The sequence below is a fragment of the Gekko japonicus genome, unplaced genomic scaffold (assembly GCF_001447785.1).
Source record: "Gekko japonicus isolate JY-2015 unplaced genomic scaffold, Gekko_japonicus_V1.1 scaffold2340, whole genome shotgun sequence".
Lineage (NCBI taxonomy): Eukaryota > Metazoa > Chordata > Lepidosauria > Squamata > Gekkonidae > Gekko > Gekko japonicus.
Window position 1 is genome coordinate 1 of NW_015170345.1, and position 14,527 is coordinate 14,527.

The following is a 14,527-nucleotide window of genomic DNA, read 5'->3' on the forward strand; positions in this document are numbered from 1 at the left end:
AAATGCAGAAGCATGCCCATGACTGTTGATGTTCATTTCACATCTTGACTGGGCATTTTTAGAACGACATGCTGGCACAAAGATGGGAATGAAAATTTTTCCAGCACTGGGCACTGAGACATCTGGCACAAAATGTAATGTGCTCTGTAAATGGTTCCTGGACAAATGGATAAAAGTCCGTTCACTCTGGGCATCTCTAGATATTGTAGAAGAGTCCCCAAGTCTCAGTCTTCAGGGCATTTGCTTGGGAGTAAGCCCCATTGAATAACATACTTACTTCCAAGTAGACTGTCTTAATGGTTTCCCTCAAAGTTGCTAGAAGAATCTGTAGTTAAGATTTAAAAACATTACGAGTAAGTGAACACGCACATGCATGTACCATCACTTGGCTGTGGGGCCCCACAAGAGCACATCTGTAAGACATGGTGATGTCCATCGTAGCTATTGCTTTCCACAGAGCTGAAGCCACAAAATATCATAAAACAAAATTATCCCATGTGAGCACCACCACTGAAAAGAATATACCAGAACAACTATTTGATCTTTTAAAGTTACTAATCTGAGATTAGATGGGGAGTAACCTGGGAGAGGGCTGGTCAGGGCACTGAGGCTCTGGAACTCTCTCCCCAGGGAGAGCCATCTGTCCCCTCGGTTGCCATTTTCTGCCAGTGTAAAGACTCTTTGCTTCATTTGGCATTCCATCAATGATCATTCCTTCCTAACCAATGTTTTTATGCTTCGTATGTATGTTAACTGTTTTGTATGTAGCTCTGTTTTAAATTGTGTTAATGATGTGTGTTTTGGGGGGGTTGACTTTAATGGTTTTATAATGTCATTTTATCATGAATGTTTTAAATTGTTAGCTGCCTTAGTGGCCCTTGTAAAGGCAGAAAGATGGGGTATACATTTTGTCAATAATAGTAATGATCATATAATAACATCTCACACTTCTGTCTGTCTACCCATGGCCTCTTTTTAAGTATACCTACATTAGGAGATCTAATCTTGGATTCCCCAGTGTAATACGTAGTTTGGCCCTAATGAAACAGACAAAGCCAGCCATGCTTAACAGGTCTGTAAGCAAGGAATGAACATGGACCTACAGAGATGAGTAGCAACCAACACAGCTGTTGTCTGGAAATGAGGGTCAGTTCTGCAACCAAGCCATCCATTGATTGCTTTAGGTAACACACAGAGAAAGCACTGATGAAATGGCGGGATTCAGCTCAGTCCCAGCCATCAGCCTCACAGAAGGAGAATGACATCCCCTCCTGGGTTCACGATGCTGCCATCCAGATCCAAACCAAGTCCGAAGGAATGAACATGGACATACAGAGATGAGTAGCAACCAACACAACTGTTGTCTGGAAATGAGGGTCAGTTCTCCTGGGTTCATGATGCTGCCATCCAGATCCAAACCAAGTCCCTGATACAATGTTTAAGAATATACTGCTAGTTTCAACACTTTACATCTTACACTGGCAGAACTTACAACATTATTTTGCCTTGCTATGAAAAAAAACCCCATAGTGAACACTCTTCCAGATTTTGATCTTAACTGTGTAATGCAAACTGAGAAATATAACCAAGCAACATGCTTCCCACAGGCTACAAGTCACAGTAAAAGAGGCTCAGCTTTGAAATGTGCCATCTTTGAGAGACTGGTAGGGGAAATTTAGGAAGCACTATATCCACATTTATGTCTTTGTGGGGAATATACATTTGAGAATAAATTGATGACATAATTAGATCCCAGGCACCGAAATACAGACTTGCAGGAGATAGTTAAGGTGCTTCCCGGCTTCTGATTTCTACCGAGAAGTCAGTTTTCCTTTGTTGGTTATTCTTTAAGAGTGTGTAGTGCTAATTTACATATGAAAAGAGAAGTTTATAAAAGAGCTTTCCTCTTTTAAATTATTAACTATTAGACAGACTAAAATCTGCTGCCATTATCATCCTATAGATTGACACAAGCGGCATATGGATCATTCTGGAGCTGAGGGTTAGTTCCTTTTTGAAGAGAGAATTGTTTTAGTTTTTGCAGGAAATTAATCAGGGGAATGGGCTTTGTGGAGCCTGGAGCACATCTAATCTGTCCTTTGTTCAAATTTGCCTTGCTCCAATTCCTAGCAATTGTAGACAACATGGTCTTTTGTTTGGGAGCCACTTGTTACATGCATAATTAGAGACCTCAGTAGCTGTGTTTAAAGAAAAACTGTTTTCCAATGTAATGTGTGATCTTGATAATAGTATTTTCATCAAAGGTAGCAATTACATTCATTAAGCCAAGACTGGCATGGCAGCAAGGAAATTAAGTGGAAGGTGAATAAAAAGCTCTCCCATTTCTTTCTTTCTTTCTTTGAAAAAAAAAATCTCTCTCTTTATAAGTTGAAATGCACCATGTTGAGCTGTTACTGGAAAATATATACTGGATATGGCAAAGGAAAAAAATATAATAAAGTCCCCTTAACCTTTCTGAATAATGATCCTGCAGATATCCTAGGGACAGCTACTATAGCTGCACTTTTCAAATGAAAGGGCTTGAGTCTACATTAATTTCTTATGCAAGTTTTAAATGAGCTCAACATACGATGCAGGTCTTTAAAGGCTCCAGGGCTCTGTAGGATTAATTCACTGTTCCTTTCACACATAAATTAATTGTTTTGTGTTCTCAAAAACAGCAAACAGCACATAAATCAACCAGTTTTGGAGACAGGCAAGGCTTTCATTATCTGTTTAGAAATTATTACAGTGTACTTTAAAAAGGGGGGGGCAGAGGCACTGCAAAATTAGACTTTACCCTCTATTAATTAAATATACCCCGAGTAAGTACCTACAATCCTGAGAAATGAATCTCTGCAAACAGAATGTTCTGAAATACAGATGCTCAGATAAGCAGGGAGGAGTCTTGCTCTCCCTCCTCTCCGAAGGGTAAATCTAGTAGGCATGTGACTGTCCAGTGAGTAGCTGCTGGCGAGGCACAAGTTGCTTAGTTTTGAAGAGGATTTATGGACACTTACTTGGGGCTAAATATGCTGTGCAGAAATATGAGCAATGGAAAAACAGCTGGGGGGGATTTTGAACAGTGAAGTGGAGGGGGAAGTATGTTGCAGGGATGCCAGCCTCCAGGTGGGACCTGGGAGTCCCCTGACATTACAGCTCATCTCCAGAGTGCAGAGATCAGTTCCTCAAGAGAAAATGGATGTTTTGAAGGGTGAACTCTATGACATTGTATACCACTGAGGTCCCTGAATTCCTCAGGCACCATCCCCAAATCTCCAGGAGTGTCCCAACCTAGATCTGGAAACCCTACCCCCATCCCCCACTGGTGGCCAGGGGGGACCTGGCAACCCTAAGAATGTGCTTAGCCCTTTCTACCTCTGGTATTTCTTCAGTCCAAACGGCACCATGTCCTGGTTTAGAATGTGCCTTTATGGCTCTTTTTGTAGCAGGAACTCCTTTGCATATTAGGCGACACACCCCTTAAGTAGCCAATCCTCCAAGAGCTTCCAGAGCTCTTCTTACCGGGGCTCTATAAGCTCTTGGAGGATTGGCTACATTAGGGGTGTGTTGCCTAATATGCAAAAGAGTTTCTGCTACAAAAAGAGCCCTCATGTTTGAACTCCAGAGGAAGCAGGCATAGAATTTAATAGAGATGGGCACAAACTGATGCATGAGCTAAAGTTCATGGTTCATGAAGCAAAGTTTGTAGAAGGGTGCCCAGCACGAACATTTCATGAACTTGGGTGCTTTTTGTGGTGGTTCATGGCAGTTCTTGGTGATTTGTGAATGATTACATTTCCAGACAGACTGGGTGTGATCCCATGAGCAGTTTGGCCCAACATAGCTGTCAGGTTCCACAGCCAACAACTGAGTACACGCTTCATGGAAAGGTTATACTTTATTGAAGAGCTATAGATGCATTAACAAAGGCACTGTTAAGAATGGCGTCTCCCCTACAAGCATAATGGGATATAGGGTATTCATATGCACCCTCCCTTCCTTAGGCCAATTAGCCACATTCCCGCATGCGGGATAAGGAGCCCCAGGCCGTTAGAGCCGAAGCTGAGAACCGAAAGCGCTCCCATGGTTCCCTAGAATCCTAGACACTACACACCACCTGCAAGGCCATAGATAAAGCAAGCATTACAGAAGCTGAAAAGGAATGCAGCAGTCTTGGCAAGCTAGCACCTCATCCCCCAACCCTTATGTCAGCATAGCTGACAATAGCCACCCCTCCCCTCCGGATTAAATGGATACAGTCACACAGCTACATCTGTCAGGCATTCACCAGGCATACTCACCCCATTGTAGGGTGACTTGGAGCTGGGTTAAAAAGGCACCACATCACAAATGGTGTCTTTGGTTCCCCACGCATTCATTGTGTGTGGCTGGATGTCTGGATGCGGGGAACCATGTGCGAAATGAATTGGTGGCCTGAACCTGCAGATCTGTTTCTACTGCTGAAGTGTTTTTGCTTATATGCACATAAGCACACATGTGCATGAGCAAATATGCAGTTCCATGAGTGCATATGCCCAAGCATAAGCACATATGCGTCCACCTACATTTTAAAAATCAACCGGGCAGTGCGCTCTGTGGCTGAGGCGCTGCACTAATGTGGATGCTTAATGAGGGGATAGCCACATGGGTAACTCAAAGCAGGGAGTGTTGTCTGGGTGATAAGCCCTGCAACATTTTAAACTGGTTCAATTAGAGGTGGTGCCATATCGCGCCAAGCCGCCAGTGTGATCACATCCACTGTTTCTGCTCAATTAAACTGTTTACAAAACTCCAAGGCAATAGGGGGGGAAATTCTCCATCCTTGGAAACACCAAAAGGAGCTCCCCAAAGCTTGACAGGCATTGCTGGCTGCCAGTAATGGAGCTCCTATTCTGCTCTATGGGATCAGAATGTTATACATATCCTCAGCTCAGCTTAGCACCCTCTCCTCTGTAGGCTGTTTGCAGTTGCACAGAAAGGCAGGGAACTTTTAAAAAGCAGGCTAGCAGAGCACATTACCTCCTGATTGTGATTCCACTCCCCTGCTGGGGTTTGGGGGGCATTAGGTGGACTCAGGGCTGTGAGCCACCCCATCTTGCAACTCATGCCAAGCAGAGGGGGTAAGCTAGTGGTTTCCTCAGCTGCGAACCCACATTTTGATAATGCTTCCTCTCCCTTGTTGAGGTCGGGGGGGGGTTAGGTGGACTTAGGTATCTGACCCACCCTGTGTCTCTGCTCACACCAAATAGAGGGGTTTAGCTAGTAGGTCCAACACTCTGTGTCAGACAGTGGCCAAGCCCTCCCACTGTTGACCCCCCCCCCAAGCACCAAGAAGACAGAACATCACTTGCCCCAGAACCCCTATCTATACCTTGTGGCTAATAGCCACTGATGGACCTCTGCTCCATATGCTTATCTAATTCCCCTTTGAAGCCATCCATGCTTGTAGCCATCATCTGAGGACCCACATTTTGTTTGTGAACTCCTCTCCCCTGCTGGGGTTTAGGTGGCCGGCCCCATTTCCTGCCCACACTTTGGAAACATTTCCGCACCCTCTCCCAGTGACCCCTGTGTGGCAGAGTGCCATGCCCACACCCAGGTTGGTGCAAACCCCCAATGCTTGTTCTCCTCCATACTCCTCATGCACCTGCAAAGGGTGCAACCAAGTATGTTGCTGCTGGAGGAAAGAGTGGTGGTCAATGGGAGGGAAAAGAGGCCTGCTCGGTCTCAGAAGGGAGAAGCAGAGGGCAAGCAGGAGGCCCATCCAAGAAATGCTCCCTGCACTCAAGTTGGGGTGCACGGGACCTCAAGGCAGGCCACTCTCCAAAAGGTCATTCCCCCAAGTATGCTGACAGTGCCACCCAGAAGAACTACGTGGAGGGCTCAGGAAGCAGTCACTCACCTCATCAGCAAGATGATTGCTGTGGATGGTCAACCCTTCTACCTCATGGAAGATATTACCTTTCACCAGCTGCTGCAACACCTGGCTCCCTGGTACTCCATCCCTTTACAGAGGACCTTGAGCCAAGGAATCTTGCCCTTAATGCACTGCTCTGCAGGGCTATGGTCAAGGGTGAGCTCTCCTGAGCACAAGGCAAAACCATGCAGAGGGGCTTAGCTAATGGGTTCCTCGGCTGAGGACTCACATTTTGATTGAGAACTCTTCTCCCCACTCGGGTTTTGGGGTGTTAGGTGGACTCATGGCTCTGAGTCACCCTGTCTCTCTTCTCACACTGAGCAGAGGGGATTAGCTGAAGGATATCTTGGCTGAGGATTCACATTTTAAACCCTCCCACCCCTCCTTATTGTGACCCATCCCCTCTGTGCCATGAGAGTGAAAGTGGGTGCAAAGCGTGCTTATTGAAGAGGGAAGAAGTCATCCACACCTATAGCAAAAGCTCCCATCCCTGGGCACCAAACCTATCCTGCCACCCCACGGGAGCCCTAGCAGGGCATCACCAGAGGTCTCAGAGCCTCCTTCCCCTGATCTGTTCCTGGGGCTCTCCACAGAGAACAAAGAGTTCTTAGCACTGCCCAAAGACCATCAGTTGCTAACACTCTTTGAAGAAGTCTTTGACAGCAGTGATTCACAGGGGGAAAAGCATCCTCCTCTTCCACAAAACTCCCTTTTGCTGATCCTGCCTCCAGTACACCCCTCTGTGGCCCCTCCCAGTCCAGTGCCAGAAAGCAGCTGTCCCTTCTCCCACCTTCTCCCACCTGGGGCATTGTTTCCAGCCCACAATTTGGAAACACTTCCTAACCATCCCCAGTGTCTAACCCAAGTGTTTCACATCCATGTCCAGAGGGGCAACCCCCCCCCCAACACTTGTCCTCCTCCATCCTTCACAGGCACCTGCAAAGGGTGCACCCCACTATGTTGCTGCTGGGCAAAACAGTGGTGGCCAGTGGGAAGAAGTGGTCTAGTCCCTCTCAGCAGGGAGAAGCAGAGGGGGAACAGAAGGCCACCCTCCAAGAAAAGCACCTGCACTTGAGTTGTGCTGTGTGGAACGTCAAGGCAGGCCACCCTCCAAGAGGTCAATCCCTCAGAGATGCTGACAGAACCATCTAGAAGGGCTATGTGGAAGGAGATGGAGGAGCCTGAGTATCAGTTCATCCTGAACTTACGTGCTGGAACTCTACCTATGCCATAATTGCACATTTGGTGGAGCAGAAGAGTGTGGTGCAGATTGTTATCTCCTCCATGACCATCCTGCATGAGGAAGAGGAGTTTAGCATGAGCTCCAATGACTGGCTGACCCTCTCCCAAATGCTGTGTGTCCTCAGGCCCTTCCTGGACACCACCAGTGTTCCCTCTAAGCTGAGTTAGTGTGAGCTAGCTCACAGGTTTTAAGCCTCTGGCTCACACATTTTTGTGTTTGCTCAAGAAGGATGGCTCCAGAGCAAACTAATTTATGCATTAGTCAAATCGCCCGCTCACAACTTTAATGCCAGTTGCTCACAAAGTAGCATTTTTGCTCACAAGGCTCTGCAGCTTAGAGGGAACATTGGACACCACCAACATGTTCTGCGCCCATACAGCCAGCCTGGGGCAAATCATGCCCCTAATTCAAGGGCTGGACCAGGCACTGGCCTCCACTCTGGAGCTGGGCCTCGAGGGGGCACCTATTCTATGGCAGAGAGGTATTGGGTGGGCATCACCACCAGGTTGCATCCTTTCTGCAAGGAAGGGGAGTACAGGCTGGCCTGTACATGTGACCCCTAGATAAAAGGCAGCATTGCTCTCCAGAATGCAGACCATGGGCAATGGAAGTGTGAGCTCTGCAAAGATGTGTGGAGGCTACAAGCCAGCAGATGTGGCCAGAGTGGGTGGAAGAGACAGGGAGGGAGGAGGTGGAAGAGCTGCAGCTCAGCTCCACTGCCTCAAAGAGCCCAACCAGGGAGAAGCCCAGCTACTAGTTGTCAATGGTGAACTGGGAGGACAGCAGTGGCGGGGATGCCAGGCGTACCATGGCGGAGGATTTGACAGAGGTGATGATGAGGGAGTATCTTGCTAAGTCCCCTGAATTCCCCTCTGCTGATCCCTTGGAATACTGGTCATACAAGGCTGCCATCAGGCCCAGCCTCTCTTGCGTGGCCACAAGTCTCCTCTCCTGCCCTCCCACCAGTGTCCAGAATGAGTGGATGTTGTCCCATCTGGGAGACATTCTCAGTCCCCACCGCTCCTACCTGGACCCAGCCGAGGTGGACAAATCGGCCTTCCTGAAGGTCAGCCTTCCCCTGCTGGGCTACCCCTGTCTGGACCTCACAGGGTAAGATCGAGGCTTCCTGTTGTCCATGTCCCTCCACTTCTCCTCCTTCTCTCTGGGTGATGTGGCCTGTGGGTTGCACCCTTGGTGGGAGGAAGGCCACCTTTGCTGGGTGGGGGTGGACTCACTCACCCAACACCTGCCTCACGAAAGAACATCTACCTCATAACACAACAACCTCTACCTCATAACACAACACCTACCTCTTGGAAGAACACCCACCTCAGCAAATATCTACCTCAACAAACATCTGCCTGTACAAGCAAGCCCCCATTTTGTTACCCAAACTGGACCCAGAGAAGAGGAAATTAGTTTTAAAAAGGGTTCCAGAAAAGAACAACACAGGACCTTGTACGTCTTTGTATACCAGGGTGGATCTCAGTGGGGATACCTCAAATCAAAATTAGGAAGAAAGAGAATGTGAGAGAATGATTGTCTTTCCACTGTTAAACTGCCCACATTCCTCCAACCATTAAACTGTTACCCAAAATAAAATTAAGAAGAATGACAGTGAGAGAGTAATTGTTAAATAAAATTATGAAGAGCCTACACAGAGCACCTTAGAACTAATTCCCTAAGCAATCATACACATGAACAAGAGGGCACATGTATAAAAGGTTGGAGGGAGGAAACTGGGAAGTTTTTAGGGAAGAGACATATACCCTGAAATCCTGGCCTTGAGGTTGGAAAGGTCTAAGGAGCAGAGCGAGGAGCTGGCTAATCACCGGGGGTGGGGTGGGGGGAGCCTGCAACACAGTTGCAGGGGTGTTCAGGTAATGGGAAACCTGGCACATTTTCCACTGACCTGGGATGGTCTTTTTATGAGACACGGGGATCACTTTCCCAGGAACATGTTTGGTCCAAAATATAAAGTTTGAGTCTTACTGGCTGGTTTAATGTTAACTGCTGTCAAACTTTGGTGGGGGAAAGTGGGAAAAATACCTTGATTAGGCTACTGTGAGCCAAATCTGCACGAGCACAAAGAACCTAGGTTACATTTACATTAACATACATTAACATACAACATTTACATTAACATACTTTGATTAAGTTGAAGTGAGCCAGATGTGCATTGACACAAACATTTGGGTGAGTCAAGATAGCTTCTGAAACAGGATGGAGCACAAATTAATGACCTGAGTGCCCTTCTTGATTGAGTAAAAGTGGGGGAGATGAACTGGGTGTTGGTTAATGAAATAGCAATTTCCTTGGGCTGGGTAGACACCTCTGGGATATCTAGGATATTCCAGTGTTGAAAAGTCTTTTGTTATTGAGAATGAAGTGAAGTCTTATAATTATTGAGAACCCTGAGCTGGGGGAGACTGCACTTAATAAGTTAGTAAGGCCAGCACACCCTACCTCTTTCCTGGACCTTTAGAACAAAGTTTGAGTCCAGTGGCACCTTTAAGACCAACAAATTTTAGTTCTGGGTATAAGCTTTCAAGTGCACTCGCACTTTATGAGAGTCCTTAAATTTCAGATCTCCTGGCACTTAGGCTCTAAAAGGGGGTACCTATCTATATACTAATAGCCAAGAGGCCCCCTCTGTGCGGATATCTAAATCCCCATATCGGGGGCACTTGGGGGGCAGAGAGATTTTCCTGCACACTTGGGGCAGTCCCCAGGTGTGCAGAAAAATCTGAAAAGTTTAAAAAACTATACAGGGGATACTTAAATCCCCCCAAAAGTAAAAAAGCTTTCCCTGCGCATGCGCAGAGAACGCCCTGGCAACTGTCTTGCTGCTGTCGCTGTGGAGGGGGGCGAGAGGATTGGCGGTCCAGTGATTGTGAGCCACTCAGGCCTCGCCACCGCCACTGGGGAGGGGTGTGTGGGAGAAGACTTGGTGTCTGTGGGCCACTCAGGCCTCAGTGCTGCCGCGGGAGTAGGCTTGGTGGCTGGCGGCTGTGAGCTGCTTGGGCCCCGCCGCCGGTGCTGGGGGAGGGAGGGAGGAGGGAGAAGGCTTGGCGGGTCTGCTGGGCCCACCTGCTGAGCTCACCTGCTGCTGCTTCCTCCTGCTGTGGAGCTCCTCCTACTTCTGCAGGCTGGGAGCTGTGGGGAGTACTCCCCCCGCGAGTATTGTGGGTCCCACTTCTTGTTAAAACCTATTAAAACAACCAAGGCCAAAATAAGAGGGGGATGCCACTAACCAAGAGGGTCTCAGCTGGAGGAGGGGGCAGGACCCTTACAGTTCGACTACCCATTTCTATTGTATTTGTATGATTCATAACAGGTGATCTCATATCTGTACAATGTGTTCTGCTAATGGTGAATGACCAGAAATTTCACCAGGGGTGCATGCCAAGCTGTCCTGGGGTTACATAGAGTCCTGTAACTGCAGCTGTCTTTTCCAGAGAGCACTGGGGAGACCTTTTTGGGGGGTCTGTAATTGGGACCCCAGAAATGTAATCTACTCCCAACTTTGATAGATTATAAAGGAGCAGGCAGCAGGGTGAAGTTCCCTATGCATCTGGTGTGTGTAGCTTGCAGGGGGTCCATTCTACACATTTTTGAACCTATGCCTGACATTACCCCCAAAGCACTTTCCTGGCTTGACTTTAGTCCTGTTAGGTTTGCAGTGCCACAGTGGCACTGGTTCTGCTGCACTTGCAAAAATGCCCCACCCTTCAGTTTCTGCAGAGTTTCTCTGGGACTTTGATTCTGTTCTGCTGGGCTTCTATTGCTCTTGGGTTTTGTTTTGTTTTGTTTTTTCCTCTATTGAAAACAATGGCGGATGGGAGACCATAACTCTTAACACTTAAATCCAATCTGCACACAACTTGGGGGGCTTTTAAAGGAGAGTCAGCCAGAGGTCTGTTGTGTGGGTGGTGTCTCTAGCTTGCACAAGATCCATTCTATATCCCCTTGAGCCTCCTGAACCTGCACCTGTCATTTCCCTAGAAAGCACTTTCCTGGGGGCACCTTCTTTGGGGGGGCTGTAACTTGGACCCTGTAAGTCCAATCCTCACCAAACTTGGAGGCAAAGTAGAGGCAAGTCAAGCTGGAGATCTTGTGAGATTGGTGTCTCTAGCATGCCAGGGGGCATTCTATTGTGTCATGAAACTCACAAACCAACCAGTTTGTTTACCATCAAAAATTTCATGATGGTCCTTGGTTTGTGAACCGGGCACGCCATGAACCACTATCCAAACTGTAGTTTCCCTGTTCATGCCCATCCCTAGAATTTACTGTGGAGATTTACCTACCTAATTATGTCAATGGGTGAACCCAGAAAACATAGTTGTTGGGGTCTAATTTTATTGTGTTAGGTTCTCAGTAATGTTGTATTTGTGTTAGTCTCACAGTATTTAACTTGTACTTGTGTTAGATTATTAGAAAACAACAGAAATATTTAGGTAGCTGCTGGTGTAGTCTTTGCATCTCACCTCACTGAACAGTCATTCTTGAGGGACACAACAGTTACTGTGGTATAGAACTGATATGGATATGTACCCTAGATAACCCTGAATCTCTGTTCTAATGACAGATGATGGACATTTCACTACCTGAAGAGATTGTACATATCTTTCAAGTAACTTCCTTTCTGTATAGCTGAAGGGTAGGCTGCTATCAGATTTTAAACTGAGAAAACCACTGGTTAAAGCTTAAACATTCTTTCACCATGAGAATTTAAATTGGCTCACTGTGTCATGCTAGCATCTTCTGTGTCTAATTCTATAAATGCTTAATCTAGTGACAGTGCTGTTTCAAGCAAGTATACCTCAGATTGCATCCTGAATCCCCGGGGACTGCTTTCTGGAAAAAGTGCAGAAAAGGGCAACTAGAATGATAAAAGGGTTGGAAAACTTTGCCTATGAAGAAAGGTTAAAGTGCTTGGGGCTCTTTAGCTTGGAGAAATGACGGCTGAGGGGTGACATGATCGAGGTTTACAAGATTATGCATGGGATAGAGCAGGTAGAGAAAGAAGTACTTTTCTCCCTTTCTCACAATACAAGAAATTACTGAGCAGTTGGATTAGAATGGATAAAAGGAAGTACTTTACCCAAGGAGTGATTAACAAATGGAATTCACTGCCACAGGAGGTGATGGCGGCTACAAGCATGGACGGCTTCAAGAGGGAATTGGATAAACATATGGAGCAGAGGTCCATCAGTGGCTATTAGCCACAAGGTATAGATAGGAACTCTCAGTCTGGGGCAAATGATGCTCTGTCTTCTTGGTGCTTGGGGGGGGGTCAACAGTGGGAGGGCTTTTAGTGTCCTGGCCCCACTGGTGGACCTCCTGATGGCACCTGGTATTTCTGGCCACTGTGTGACACAGAGTGTTGGACTGGATGGGCCATTGGCCTGATCCAACATTGGCTTCTCTTATATTCTTATGTTCTTATGCTTCAATAGGAAGGAACCCAACTTTCTTTTAATCTGAAAGATAAAGTAAAGGTAAAGGTTCCCTTGCTCGAAAGCCAGTCGAATCTGACTCTAGGGTTGTGGTGCTCATCTCCATTTCAAAGCCGAAGAGCTAGCGCTGTCCGAAGACGTTTCCGTGGTCATGTGGCCGGCATGACTAAACACCAAGGCGCACAGAACGCTGTTACCTTCCCACCGAAGTGCTCCCTATTTATCTACTTGCAATTTCTTGCTTTTGAACTGCTAGGTTGGCAGGAGCTGGAACTAGAGACGGGAGCTCATTACGTCATGCGGCAACCCGGGTCTTGAACTGCTGAACTACCGACCTTCCACAGCCTGCAGTTCAGCGTCTTAACCATTTGAGCCACCGCAGCTCCTGATCTGAAAGATACAGTTATGCTAACTTTCCTTTTCTGACCCATACACCAGCATAGCTAACTGATGTCCTGTGATGCTTCCCTACTACATGTTGGTGTATAGGTATAAGCAGGGGTTCTTCTATTTGGCTGTTCATTGCTGAGTAATAGTTAGAGTGTCAGACTAGAGTCTGGGAGACCCAGACGTTTTCTGCACAAATGGGTCTCCCCACTCCTGCATTTGTATTCCTCCACCTCTTTCACTCATTTCCGCAGTGGTATTTTCAGTCCAAGGCGCAAAAATGAAATTTGTCTTCTCTTGCAGTGCAGCATCAGACTTCCCTGTTTCCGGGAATTCCCTTGCTGCGCCACGAAGGAGCAAACTGTGTTTTTGCACCTCGAACTGAAAATACCTCTTTGGAAACTAAAGAAAGCCGCAGAGGAATACAAATGCAGGAGTGAGGAGACCTGTTTGTGCGGGAAATGTCTCTGGGTTGAATCCCCGGTCACTCTACCATGAAAGCTGGCTGGGTGACATCTTAGCCTAACCTGTTTCACAAGAGGATAAAATTACAGAGATGTAATCTGCTTTGCATCCCCATTGGGGAGAAAGGAGGGGAATAAATGAAGTAAATAAGTATATAAATAAATATTCTGGATACTGGGAATGAACAATAGAAGCCCCATCCCTCCACAGGAGATACCTGGGGTCTTCTAGACTAACCTACCTTATAGCGTTGAGAGGCAGAATGCAGGAGGCTATAAACTTGAGCTCAGTGGAGAAAGGGTGAGATAAAAATTTACAGATAGATATATATTAGATATTCCTGCTCAAATAACAACAAGAAATTTTGCCACACACTAGATATGGCTGAATTCTATATGCAGGGTGGGGTCACACTGTTCTCCAGATGCTTGTTATCTGATCCACTCACAAACAGAATCTGTACAAAAAGAAAAGGCATGCCACAGTATCACAGAGACTAGACCACTATAATGCATTGTAAATGGGTGTGCCCTTTAAGTCAATTCCAGTTGGTACAGAACGCTGTAGCTTGCTTATTATCGGGAGCCAGCTGGAGCACACATAGCTCAGTCATTCTGCAGTCACTCCACTGGCCACCCATCAGTTCAGGGGTTCAGTTCAAGGTACAGGCTACCACACACAAAAATCTGAGTGGGCATGGACCCTCACCAACGTAGGAGTTTGTGGGGTAGCCTTGAAATAGCTTACCTCATTCCTCCAGAAGAAGAGATTGGATTTATACTCCACCCTCCATTACCCAAAGGTGTCTCAGAGCGGCTTACAAACTCCTTCCCCTCCCCACAACAGACACCCTGTGAGGTAGGTGGGGCTGAGAGAGCTCTTGACAGAAACTGCTCTTTTTCAAGAACAGCTCTTATCAGAGCTACAGCTTGCCCAAGGTCATCCAGCCAGGTGCAAGTGGAGGAGTGGGGAATCAAACCCGGTTCTCCCAGATTAGAGTCCGTGCACTTAACCACTACACCAAACAGGCTCTCTCTAGGAGAGAAGGTT